This window comes from Pinus tabuliformis, chromosome X, assembly GCF_031772625.1.
Source record: "Pinus tabuliformis cultivar Carrire ecotype Pingquan chromosome X, CPIR1, whole genome shotgun sequence".
Taxonomy (NCBI): Eukaryota; Viridiplantae; Streptophyta; class Pinopsida; order Pinales; family Pinaceae; genus Pinus; species Pinus tabuliformis.
This window is the reverse complement of record NC_142308.1, coordinates 253,365,854-253,380,612: the sequence shown is the minus strand read 5'-3', so window position 1 is coordinate 253,380,612 and position 14,759 is coordinate 253,365,854.

The following is a 14,759-nucleotide window of genomic DNA, read 5'->3' as shown; positions in this document are numbered from 1 at the left end:
AAGAACAGAGAAATACAAGCACAAGAATCAATCACATTGACATAGTTATTTTTTGACAATAGTCCCCGAAAAACCTAATGTGAGAAATTGGTGCAGCAGATGAGGGTTTATTTATTATTCTTCAGCAGTAATCACTTTACAAGGAATTATTTGCAAAATATAGAGAAATATCTGAGAAAACACCTAAGATAATTTTCCTAAAGCCTTTGGAGAAATTATGACACCCAAAAGACCCTTCATCCCTCACTGCGTCATCTCTGCATAAGGATTGTGTCCCTTGTTGTGATGTCTCTCTGAGCTACCCCTCTGTGTTATCCCTTTGGTGCACCATGTCCCGTCTTCCCCAATCTTTGACTAATGTTGATACCCTCCTCTTTCTTCACCCTGAAACTCTCCCTCTGAAATCAAACTCTTATTCTTGAGAATCGATTTCCCTTGGGTTACTGAGTATTTTCCTGGTGTGTCTCCAAATGACTGTCAAGTCTTCCTTTATACTTTTCCTGTTGAGATATCAATGGTCATGATCGAATGTCTAATCAATAGCTAAGATTAAATTAGACTTGATCCTCATCTCTTAGAAGCTTCTCACCCATATTCTTATTAATACCCATTAATATTTTAATTTTCCCAAGTTTAGACTTAGGAACCCCATTAAAAATATTAATTATTTTAATAAAATACAATTTGGGTGTAATTTCACCAAACAATTTCTGGGTCATGGAGATCTCATGTGTTCTAACCCTTCCACAAAATTTCGAAGCTAGAGCACATCTAATGCCACCCAAAAAAATCAACACTCCCTCTCAGCAAGGAATGTGCTCTAGCAATACTTCCCAGCCAAAGATTCATGGCATTGGTCCTATGCATTGTTGATGCTTGTCCTATTGCCTCTCATCCACCACGTTGCTACAATCTATACTACTTCCCATTACACTTCCATTTTCAATGTTTCATATGTACTGCAACTCCCTCTCAATTGTTGCATCATGTTGCCCATAGCACTGCCACTACTAATTGTTGCACTGCAGCTACCTCTTAAGAACTGCACTATGTGCTTCTGCTACTGAAACAGGTTATCAATCATCCCCATCTTCTCCCTAAAATAAACAAACTTTTTTCTTCCTAGAGCCTTGGAAAGAATGTTTGCCACCTATTCTCCTATCGGAGTGTATTGTAACTTAATTTCTCCTCGTTGGACATAGTCTCCGATAAAGTGACACCTAATGTCAATATAATTCAACCAATCATGAAAAACTAGATTCTCAGGGAGCTTGATGCAACTCTGATTATCACACAAAATATTGGTCACTTCCATCCTTATCCTGAATAGATTCACAAGAAACTTCCTAATCCATATGGCTTAACACGATATTGTGCTAGCTGCCATATTTTCAGCTTCAGTTGAACTTAGAGCTACGGATTTTTGTTTCCTACTAGGTCATTCCTGATCCAATGTTGAAACAGTGCCCAGTAGTACTTTTCTGATCTACTGAACTTCCATCCCAATCTACGTCAGTGAATCCACTAAGCCTGATATCATTGCCTCGGGTGTACATTAATCCATGCTCGATTTTTCCTTGTATATATATGAGAACATGCTTAGCTGCTTCCCAGAGTGCCCTCTTCGGTTCCACCATGAACTGACTGAGGGTGTTGACAGCGTAAAAAAAAATTGGCCTGGTATTGACCAGATACATCAGGGACCCTATGAGCTTCCTGTACAAGGTGGGATCTACTTCTTTATCTCGAGACACATCAATCTTCTTCCAGTTAATCATTGGAGTCATGGGTCTACAGTCCTGCATTCTAAACCTTTTTAAAATTTCTATAGCGTATCTCCCTTGTCCAAGGAAAATTCCATTCTTCTGCTTCCAAACTTCCAACCCTAGAAAATAATGCATCTATCCCAAATCCTTCATGTCAAATTTTGTAGCTAGGTTTTCCTTGCAATATTTGATGAACCTAGATGAACCTGTCAAGAAAAGGTCATCCACATATAACACTAGAATTAGAGGCTCATTCTCTACAATCAGATAGTAGAGATTGGGGTCTGCATCACTCTTGATGAATCCCATCTTCTGCAACTAACCATCAATTTGACCATACCATGCTCTAAGCACTTGTATAAGCCCATACAAGGCTTTCTTTAACCTGCATACATGATTTTTCTTCTCATGTGTCTCAAAACCCTCTAGTTGTTCAATGTATACTTCTTCTTATATTACCTCATTCAAGAACGCCTGATTCTATTTCTTGTGTTGGATTTACTTCGATTTCTACTGTCTCAGATTGTAAAATTGTTGATGTTTTTAGTTCTTCTGAGGCTTTTGATCCTGTGAACTTTGACTTTTCATTTTTTATCTTTTCCAATTGACTAGGTGTGAAAATTTCTAACACGAAACTCTACTGCAGTAACTGATTTATTTATCCTACTTATTTTCCACAATACGTTATTTACAAAACCCTTCAGTAAACATCAAAGTAAATTCTCCTGTAGTTTTCACATAATAGCATAAAGAAAAGAACATAGAAATACAAGCACAAGAATCAATCACATCGACATAGTTATTTTTGCACAATAGTCCCCGAAAAACCTAATGTGAGAAAATCGGTGCAGCAGATGAGGGTTTATTTATTATTCTTCAACAGCAATCTCTTTAAAAGGAATTATTTGTAGAACATATATAAATATCTAAGAAAACACCTGAGATCATTTTCCTAAACCATTTGGAGAAATTATGACACCCAAGAGACCCTCCAGCCCTCACTGCATCATCTCTGTGTGAGGATTATGTCCCTTGTTGTGATGCCTCTCTAAGCTTCCCCTCTACATTATCCCTTTGATGCACTACGTCTCCTCTTCCCCAATCTCCGACTAATGCTAATACCCTCCTCTATCTTCACCTTGAAACTCTCCCTCTGAAATTACTGAGGGAGTTGACAGTGTAACAAATTTTTGTCCTAGTATTGACCAGATATATCAGGGACCCTATGAGCTTCATGTACAAGGTGGGATCTACTTCTTTATCTTCAAACACATAAATCTTCTTCCAGTTGGTAATCATTGGAGTAGTCATGGGTCTACAGTCCTGCATTCTGAACCTTTTTAAAATTTCTATAGCGTATCTCCCTTGTCCAAGGAAAATTCCATTCTTTTGCTTCCAAACTTCCAACCCTAGAAAATAATGCATCCGTCCCAAATCCTTCATGTCAAATTCTATAGCTAGGTTTTCCTTGCAATCTTTGATGAACTTGTTTGAACCTGTCAAGAAAATTTCATCCACATATAACACCAGAATTAGAGGCTCATTCTCTACAATCAGATACTAGAGGTTGGGATTTGTGTCACTCTTGATGAATCCCATCTTCTGCAAGCAACCATAAATTCGACCATACCATGCTCTAGGCACTTGTTTAAGCCCATACAAGGCTTTCTTTAACCTGCATACATGAGTATTATTCTCATGTGTCTCAAAACCCTTTGGTTGTTCAATGTATACTTCTTCTTATATCAGCTCGTTCAAGAACTCAGTCTTGACATCCATCTAGTGAATCTCCCACCTAATTTGTGCTGCAAGGGATATCACGAATCTAATATAAGCATACTTGGCTACTAGGGTGAAGGTTTCTTCGTAGTCTATCCGTTCCTTCTGAGCACACCCCTTAGCCACGAACCTGCCTTTGTATTTTTCCACATTGCCATCTGCAACATATTTGACCTTGTAGATCCATCTTGAACCTAGAACTGATATGTCCTGAGGCCTAGGTACCACTTCCTAGACATGATTGATCATTATGGAATTGTATTCCTCCACCATAGCATCTACCCATACTTAATGTTGAATGGTCTCCTAAAAACTAGAGGGTTCTCCAACCTGAGCCACCAAAGCTTGGTATCTATCTGGTTTTCTACGCTCCCTTTTCTCGTTCCTAGGAGCTCCAATGAAATCCTCTGCATCGCATAGTATTTGTAGAAGTTCCTGGCTCATTCTTCCACTAGTAGTGGGTAGATATATTTTCTCCTCCTCCTAAGATTTCGCCTATTGTAATCCCTCTAGATTCTTTTCCTTTCGAGAAATACTAGTGCTCGTTTCTACTGGTCAAAGTGGTTGGACCAATGGATCATCCTTTGACTACTCTTTGGAAGGCATTTCTCGAGATTTCCTAAAAGCTCTGCCCTCCATAAACTTTACATCCCATCGTACTACGATCTTTCTATTTCCTAGAAGTTAGATTCTATATGCCTTAGTATTTTTCTATATCCCACAAGATATCATTTTTTTGCAGTTTGATCCAACTTCTTCCTCTTTTCTTCGAGTATATGGAAGTATGCCAATCTCCCAAATATCCTAAAATGACTCACTTCAGGCTTATTATCAGTGAAGACACTCTCTGGAGTAATCTTATCTAATGCCCTATGAGAAGTCTTGTTCTGGACATATACTATTGTGCTGCATGTTTTTGCCCACAAAAATTTGCACCTATCCTAATCATACAACATTGCTCTTGTTGCTTCAACAATACTTATTTTCTTCATCTCTGCTACTCCATTCTACTCCGAATTATATGGATTTTTCCATTCTCTTTTGATGCCTTCCCTTGCACAGAAATCAGTGAAGTCCTTGTCAATGTATTCTCCACCATTGTCTGAGCACAACACTTTTATCCTCTTCCATCAAAGATTATCAACTAGAGCTTTAAACTCTTTGAATCGATCAAGGACCTCACCTTAGTTTTTAGAAAGTAGATCCAAGTCTTCCTCGAATGGTCATCAATGAAGGTGATGAAGTATTCGGCACCACTAAGAGCTTTTGTGGACATGGGTCTGCAGATATCTGAGTGTATCAATCTCAAAACACTCTTTGCCCTATTGTTACTTCTAGAATAAGCCACATTAGCGTACTTTCCCAGTGCACATCCTCTTCACACATCGTCTCATTTGGTACTTAATTCTGGAACTCCTGTGACAGTTCCTATGAGAATTCTTAGAGCCTTATGGTGTAAGTACCCCTTCCTTTTGTGACATAGTTCATTCAAATATTTTTCACCACTACTACCTATCAATTCCATTGGAGATTCTAGTTGTAACTTATACAGTCTATTACTTCTGACTCCAATTTGGGCCTTCTTCTTCCAACTCGGATGTTTAACATATACTTTCTTCCCAATGAAGTAAGCATCATAGCCCTTGTTGTGTAACTGAGATACAAAGAGTAAGTTCATTCCCAATCCAGGAAAATGCAACACATTGGTAGCTCGAAGCCAATCTCTTGCTTCTATTTGAAAAACTAGAGTACCTCTTCCTATGGGGGTACATTTTGACTTATTTCCCATGGTGATTTGGAAGTTCATATTTTCTTCTTGATAGCTCAAGAAACATTCTCATATTCCCATCATGTGCATAGAAGCCCCACTATCAATATACCAAACCTCAAAGGAAGCAGAACTTGCCAAGCAAGTGACTTCTTCTTCCAGTCTGGAAGCCAACACAGAACTGTCATGATCCATTAAATTATTCATGCTTTCCTCTTTCCTGGGAGAACTGCATGAGTCCTTTTGAGTTTCTGCTCTAGCATCATGCTCTCGACTCATTACAAATTCTCTAATCTTGTTGCCCGATCTCAGCTCTGATACCATGTGAAAATTTCTAACACGAAATTCTACTATAGTAACTGATTTATTTCTCCTACTTATTTCCACAATAAGTTATTTACAAAACCCTTTAGCAAATCAAAGTAAATTCTACTACAATTGTCACATAATAGCATAGAGAAAAGAATAGATAAATACAAGCACAAGAATCAATCACATCGACACATTTATTCTTGAGACAATAGTCCCCAGAAAAACCCAATGCGGGAAAACCAGTGCAGCAGATGAGGGTTTATTTATTATTCTTCAGCAACAATATATGTACTAGGAATTAATTTCAGAACATAGACAAGTCTCTAAGAAATCACCTGAGATAATTTTCCTCCACCCTTTGGAGAAATTCTAACACCCAAGAGACCCTTCAGCCTTCAATGTGTCACCTCTACGTCATCTCTGTGTGAGGATTGTATCCCTTGTTGCGATGCCTCTCTGAGCTACCACTCTATGTTGTCCCTCTGATGCACTGTGTCCCCCCTTCCTCAGTCTCCGACTGATGTTGATGCCCTCCTCTTCTTTCACCCTGCAACTCTAGGTATGTGTTAAGGAGGTTTACCTTGCATTCTACGTGACTGCCTTGGTGATTCAACCAGGATTAAAATTTATCACAAAATCAAACAATATTCACAATCAAATCCTAAGGTCTCTAAAAAGTAAAAACAAACAATTAACACACACTAAAAAATCTAAGGATTCAAACCATGCAAACAAGCTTTTCACAACGAAATCACTAGTTGGTAATGAAATCCAACGTCGCAGAAATCAAAGTGAAAAGTGGTTGTAGATAGAGCGAGTGGAACCAGTTACACTTACAACCTACTTAATGAAAAAATATGGTGCAAGTAATAGCACTTATGCCATCTCGAGTGAAGATTACCCTCCAAAAATTCCAAGTGAGTCTACTCAACGTTTGTTCTAGGTACAGTAGCACCTTCCCTCTACCGTCATCTTGGGTAATAGCCCTAGGATTATGGCCACTAGGGTTACCAACTACAACAATTCTACCTGGGGAGACAGTCATAGATCAGAAGTACACGCAAGGGTAGAGTAACAAAGCTCAATCCCCTTGAAAGCTCCTCAACATGGTTAATCGGAGGTTTACTTTCAAGTGACCCCAAGTACCTTTCAGCATCATTGTACCATAGCCAATGAAGTGGGTACGATCACTTCACCAAGTCTGATATGATCTCGTGCTTGACTCCTTTGTAAGGGGAGCTTCCTAGAGAAAAATTGAAATAACTGGATTTATCTCCCTATCACAAGATTCTAGTGTTTGTCTACAGCTTTGGAAAGTTTACTCACTTCCCTATTCCAAAGCCCTACAACTTAATCTACTGTAGGTGGAAAAGAGCCCTAAGAATAAAACTTTCTAGATTGATTTTAATAGTTGTTGTTTACGCAAAGGTAATGGATGTGAAACTTGATGAAATTATGACTTGACGCAATCCTAATGCAATAAAAAATGATGATATAATATTTTGTTTCAATGAAAATCTATCTAAAGTAAGGAAAGAGTCTTTCACTTTTTCAACTGAAATGTAAACAAAAACTCTAAACCCCAACTATAACCCTTTTCCTAAAATGCAAATATCCAATTTCAAATCACCCGAATATTGAAAACAATTTCAAATTTTCACTTTGCCAAATAACACAAGCAAAAAAGAAATCTCTATTTTCATACATTACTGAAAAATTTGAAAAATGCAACAAGAAACCAATAATGACTAAAAATTATTTTTCTTTAAGGAATGTTATGAATTCAATTGCAGCAAAAGTACGGTTCATGAACACTTTTACAATAGAAAGAAAAATGATTTTCCATTTCGAAACTAACACAAGAAGTATTTTTCACAAACAATACCTAATCTTGCAAATCATTGATTTTGACACACAAATCAAACTTTCGCAAAAGAGAAAACTGGACTCAAAACCTGATGTAATCGACAGAAGAAAGATAGATAGTCAAGAAGACAAGACTAACAGACCTCTCTTTTGATAAATCAACCATTGACCAGATAAGACCTTACCCTAATTTTCAAAAAGAATATAATCACAAGAAAAAATCTTCATAACACTCAATCATACTGACAATCACTCACAGGAGGTTCAAACAAGTGTGAAACAATAGGAAAAAACCAAAAGTTTTGATTTAAAGAGGATATAACTAAGTTTTTCAAAAGTTCTAGGCATGTGCGCAGGTTCTGGAGTAAACCAGTGTAAATACACTCTATTTCTAAGAGGAAAATGCGCAGAAGTGCACACTGTGCCTAAAGTAAAAGTGTGCACAAAGGGGAAATTTAGAAGAAAAAAGTAAACAAATCCAACCCAAAATCCAAATTTCTAAAATTTCCAGAGACTCAAAAAATACTTGTGCACAAGGAAAACTAATGGAGATTGAAACGATTCCCCAGCAGAGTCGCCAATTTGTTATGTGGACTTATCCCTCTTGCAGACAAGAGAGATCTCCCTAGACTTCAAAGAACCCTAGTAAGAAAAAAAAAATGAATTTTTATCTTTCTCTAGATTCTGATTAACTGAAAGCAAATATAATGATAGATGCCTCTTACTGATTTAACAAAATGATTGATGAAGTCCCTCAAATATTTCAACCATTCACTCCTTGGTGCTCTAGATTTCCTCTCGTCGCTCCTGACAGCTTCTCCATACTATCTTGAAAGAGATCTACAAATACAGAGACAAACAAGATATCAAAACATGCAGCATATAACCAAAGAGATGAATGGACTAAGCAACCAATTATATATCATAAATTGATCAATATACAACCAAAATCCATGTAGGTGATCAATGAATCCTGTAAATTAAATCAATGAAGATGTAATTTAGAAAGAACAATTGCTTTTATATTCATGAAATTGGAGAAAATCCTTACAACCATATAGTCTTGATGTTGAAAATCCCTTGCAAGAAAAGCCTTCCAACCTAATATCAATAGCGTAAACCTACTTCCAATAGTCCTCCCCCAACCCTCAGACCTGTAGTATCTTTATAGGCCAAGAATGGGAAGTTTTGGATCCATTCTCCAAGGAATGAGATCCACTATTAGTGAGATAGAGGTTACACAAAGTAATGGGAGTTACTCCATGTTGGGAGGGATCAGTACTGAATAGGCACCCATTCGAATCTTGTTGGTTGGGATAGATGTTACCAACAATGCTTCTATACTTTACTTTTTCTTTTTTCATATGTTAAGTCATGTTCGCAGGTCACAATGTAAGACAGTTTGTACCTATGCGCAGCTATTAATGATCTTCCCTGCATATGCATAAAAATCAACTAGGGAACTATGCAGGTAGCCAAAATCAAGGTTTTGTACCATAGGATCCAAAAATTAAACTTTCTTTGGGATGATTTGGATTCAAACTTTGCAGGGGAATGCATCAGGACACTTTTGTGGATAGCGAGGTATCCAAATAGATATTCATTTGCCTAATGCAACAAAATGGCATGTAACAAAGGGGATTTTTCTGTCATAAAGATAAGGGTGTTGAAGGAAAGGTAACTAGGTTCATTCTTCATAAATGTACTTTTTATATTTGTATTTATTCAAGAAAAGAAATATTATTTTTATAATACATTTCAATGAGTTTCTTTCTCATTGAAATAGTTCTAGCACTATTTAAAGTGCTATAGGTGAGTCAAACAGTCAAGAGAATAAGTTGAAGACCTTAAGGGCATGTTACACCTTGTATGTATATGTATTATGGTTAAGGGAATACCTCCAAGCAAAGTCACAAGTCTCCTCCAAGAAATGGCACCATCAAGAAGCTCATCCAAGCATACAACTCCACCAAAGAAACATTCAAGGTATACTCTACAAGTCGGCCTACAAGCAGTGAACAAGTCAGCCTAAAAAGGAGGGATAAACCTCTATTTATAGAGGTTGTCCACTCCTCATACAATGTACAACAAGATCTCTGAAATCAGCGAAGGAGAAGGAAAGTAAGACAAAGTAAGAAGGTCTCCAAAGGTAGCAAAGAGAAAGGGAACACCACCGAATTCTTGAAGTTTTCTCCAAGGGATGCTACAATCACATGTGCAGAAATCTGAGAGTTGTCCCTGCGGCTAGGACAGCAGTAAAACACAATTACACATCTACTTTCGATTGGGGCTAAAACTAAGCCTACAAGGCCTACTACTCTAGCGTCGGAGAAAGACCCTCAAGCGAAGAGGATGGACACTCAAGCAAAGAAGGAAAGAGGCTACAACAACAAATAATTGGTCACACGTGTGAGAATTTAGGGTTGTTGGACAATCATATCTAGTCTGCACCTACACTTTGAAGAAGAAGCTCATTTGGTCAAGAAGGTGAAGGAATCATCATATGGAAGGGTTCTCATCAAGGCTTGTTCTCTAGAGCAAGTGCAACAAGGTTTACTAACAAGTTAAAAGTAGAACGAAGTGCCGGAAGTAGCAAGACAAAGTGCCAAGAAACAAAGTTCCAGAATAAGTGTCGGAAGAAGTGTCGAGGTATATGGTGCAGAAAGAAGTGGAGACTTGACTTGTGCTTGGAGGATCTCGTTGTCAAATTCTATGGTTTTGCATTGATCAATAAAATCCTCAATAAGAGAAATTCACTAAAGCATTTTCCTCTCAAGAGTAGAGAGGTTTTGGCCCTAGCAGAGAGCCAACATCTTGTGTTCCTGCTTTTATGTTTTGGTAGCAGTTTGATGAAATACACACATATGCCCTAATAAGAAGAAGAAGAAGCATAAACTAATAATAAAAGTAAAAAAACTCCACAAATTGTTATCAACTAACGACGAATCACACTACACTACTTTGCCCTATATTCTTCAACATGGAATCGGAGCAAAGGCGACACATCAAGGAAAGGGAAACTCAAGAATACTCATCAAGGAGAATCATCTACAAAATTGAAGCATCAAGCCTATAAATCTCAATCACTTCAAGGACAAGAAAGGTATACAATCCATCAATCATCAAGGAGGTCTACAAAGCTAGAAGAAGAACCTTACATAAAGGCACCTATAAAGAAGAGCATATTGAAGCAAGAACTACATCAAGCTACAAGTCTTCAAGAAAACATCATCACCAAGAAAGTCCACTTGGAGAAGGAAACTTGAAGAACATCAAGATCCAGGGAAGACAAGCCATCAAGCCTTCAAGGAGAAACCAAATCCATTACATCTCAAAATCTATCAAGTAAGTACATGTCCCCTTCTGAATATACATCAACGTCTTTTTGCAAGGAAAGAAATAAATTGGTAGGTACCAATAACTTTCTTGCATGGAAGAAGAGGATTGATCTACTACTCAAGGAGAATGGACTCCTAAAGCATGTCAAAGGTAATATCGCTATCCCTGCTAAGGAACAGACTCAAGCCTTAGCCAAGTACAATAAGGATGAGACAAGAGCTCAAAGGATTCTGATAGAATCAATCAAAGACTCTCGCATTCCCTATGTCTCCAAATTTGAGACATCGAAAGAAATTTATGATAAGCTAGTAGAGCTATTCTCGGTATCCACAACCAAAGAAGTAATATCTCTGAGGAATGAAGTATACAAGATGAAGATAACAAAGCAAGGAATAGCTCCCTACTTCATGAAAATCTCTGAAATAAGAGATCAACTTCAAGAGCTTGGGGAAGTCATGTCTGATAGAGAGATGACAACTGTAGTACTCAATGCTCTACCTGAGGAGTGGGGAAACTTCACATCTAGCATATATGCCAAGAAGGAAGCAACCACTGTTAGTGAAATTTGGTCTCTGTGCAGAACAGAGGAAACCATACTTAGGGCAAAATAAGAAGTGGGATCAAAGGAGCAAGCATTTACTACCATGGCCAAAGTAAAGGGTAAATTTGGGAAGTTTGGTCCACGAAGAACAAACAACAAAGACATGTAAAATATCCAATGCTTTGGATGCCAAGAATATGGACACTACAAAAGGAATTGTCCTAAGATTAAGAAGGACAACAACAACAAAAAGGAAGAGGGAAGAAGCTCACATAACTCAAGAGATGAAAGAAGAAGGAAAGAAGCAAAAGAAGGAATATCCTTCGGATATCTACTATGACTAGGTCAAACTCTTTACTTCTAGACTTATTTCAAAGTTCTGAGTACGATAGGAGCATGTAGGAATAAATTAAAATTGCATGGCTAGGAGCATCCTCTAGAATCTAGCAACATGATGTACATATAGTTCTATATACTCATGTAGATGTAGCATTTATGACAAGAACAAAAATTCATAAGTAGAAATATCTTCTAGAATATAGGAGCATGGTAGATATAGCTCAAGATATTCATGTAGAAGAAGTATACCTAGTATAGACCTCATACATGATGAAAGAAAATTGATCATGATAAGAATCTTAGAAGACCTACATCATCAAAAGAAATGAAACATTTGCAAGGCAAGGATCTTTAAGATACTATGATGGAATCTTGAAAAGAAGGTTCATGGACCAAAGCAAATGTCTCATTGGGAATCCCATTTATGGGTTTCAAGAAAAGAATGATATGTAGGCAAGCTAAGATGAAGCAAGAAGGGCCACACCAAAGAATGATCAAAGGAGAATCAAGATGAGGTATGCATGCATTAAATTTTAGTCATGTTATCGTTTGTATATTATTGAGTCATGGGTATAGTTCTATAACATGATCTAGCATGAAAAAATCTCTTTCACCAAGAACATGCTCTAAAGCATGTACCATAATTCAATGAAGGTCAACAAAAGAATATGCTCACATAAGGAGCATAAGATTGTTGACTAAGAAGCAGGAAGAAATGTTGACAAGTCTAGAAACCAAGTGATGAATGAATTCTCTCATAAGAAGCATTATATGGTTGACCTATCAATATAAGAAAAATAAAATGAACAAATATATCAAGCATGTGAAGAACACCATGATCACCCAAAATCACTATCTAACAAAATGCCTTGAAAGATATCTCCCGAAAGAAGGCAGGACAACTCTAATAAAGGAAGAAAGGACCCTAGACACCTATGAAGGCCTTGGAGATATAAAGGTGCAGATAATTGATTCTACTCTACAGAGATGTCATGATGAAGAAGCCATCCAACAAAAGAAAAGGCAATGTTGAAAAAATATCATGATGAAGTCATGATGAGCTACTAGGTCAAATCATGTAAACTAGTAAGTATTATGAAGCCTCCATGAGAAGAGTATTCTGAAGCATGTACAAGATGACAATGAGTAGCCAAGATGACAAGAAAACCTGATAGTCACTTTCCACAAAGCAATGACATGAAAAAACAAGGAAAGTGATCGATGGATGGTGCCCTACCTAAAAGAAGTTTGAACAAAGACTTCATGACAGGACCCACGAAGACGAAGTTGTTGATGAAGGAAAGACTCTCCAGTTAATAGGGAGCTCTGGCAGGTCCCTGATAAAGGGGGATTTTTTTGCATCACCCCTTATTACAAAGGAGCAACGATTGTGTTTTCCATTTCATGGGTCATGCACTAGACCAAGACTAATAGTTATAAGTCTAAAGGAAGGCCATGAACGAAAATGTAGACACAAGATAGACACAAAATTATTGTCTTCACTTGGGAAGAAATAATGGGAGGATTAGGTAATCATCTGGAATATTGTACTCTTTGAGGATGTTTAGGGAATCCAAGACAAGAGTAGGCAAGAGGACTGATATTCTTTTAGGGTTGGGAATCCAAGATAAGAATAGTCCTAGAAGTTCATACTCGGATAACACTTGGGTCTGTATGTACCTTGAGAGACAATGATGAACATGTATACAAATCATTTGTCTCACCATCATTGTAGCTCATGGTCTCGTAAAGAGATGGAGTTGTTATTCAAGGCCTTGCACTATGACAATGTTGATGAATATGATGCTATAATAGATGGATTGCAAATCTGGTTTCTCTTATGTGAATTCTTCAAGATTGCTAATAGCCAAACACCTTGTAATATTATATAAATACCTCCCTAGTTAAGAGGGATTGTTGAAGGAAAGGTAACTATATTCGGTCTTCATAATTGTACTTTTGATATTTGTATTTATTCAAGAAAAAGAAATATTATTTTTAGAATACATGCCAATGAGTCTCTTGCTCATTGAAATAGGTCTAGCAATATTTAAAGCGCTACAGGTGAGTAAAATAGTCAATAGAAGAAGTTAAACACCTTAAGGGCATGTTACACCTTGTATGTATCTGTATTATGGTTAAGAGAATACCTCCAAGAAAATTCACAAGTCTCCTCCAAGAAGCTCATCCAAGAATCCAACTCCACCAAAGAAACATCTGAAGTCTACTCTACAAGTCAGCCTACAAGAAGCAACCAAGTTGGCCTCATGAACAGTCAAGTCAGCCTAAAAAGGAGGGACAGACCTTTATTTATAGATGTTGTCCACTCCTCATACAATGTACAACAAGAGCTCTGAAATCAACGAAGGAGAAGCCAAGTAAGAAGATCTCTAAAGGCAACAAAGAGAAAGGGAACACCACCAAAGTCTTGAAGTCTGTTCCAAGGGATTCTACAGTCACACAAGTAGAAATCTGAGAGTTGTACATGTGGCTAGGACAGCAGTAAACCACAATCACTCATCTACCTTTAGTTGGGGCTAAAACTAGGTCTACAAGGCCTACTTCTCTAGTGTTGGAGAAAGACCCTCAAGCGAAGAGGAAGGACACTCAATCAAAGAAGGAAAGAGACCACAATAACAAATAAACAGTCACACGTATGAGAATTTAGGGTTGTTGGACAGTCACATCTAGTCTGCACCTAGACTTTGAAGAAGAATCTCATTTGGTAAATAAGGTGAAGGAATCATCATATGGAAGGGTTCTCATCAAGGATTCTTCTCTAGAGTAAGTGAAACAGGTTTACTAACAAGTTAAAAGTAGAATGAAGTGTCAGAAGTAAGAGGACAAAGTGTCAAAAACAAAGTTCCGGAAGAAGTGCTAAGGTATATGGTGCAGAAAGAAGTGGAGACTTGACTTGTGCTTGGAGGATATCTTTGTCAGAGGTCTAGGGTTTGGGATTTATCAATAAAATATTCAATAATATAAATTCACTAAAGGGTTTTCCTCTCAAGAGTAGAGAGGTTTTGGCCTTGGCAGAGAGCCAACATCT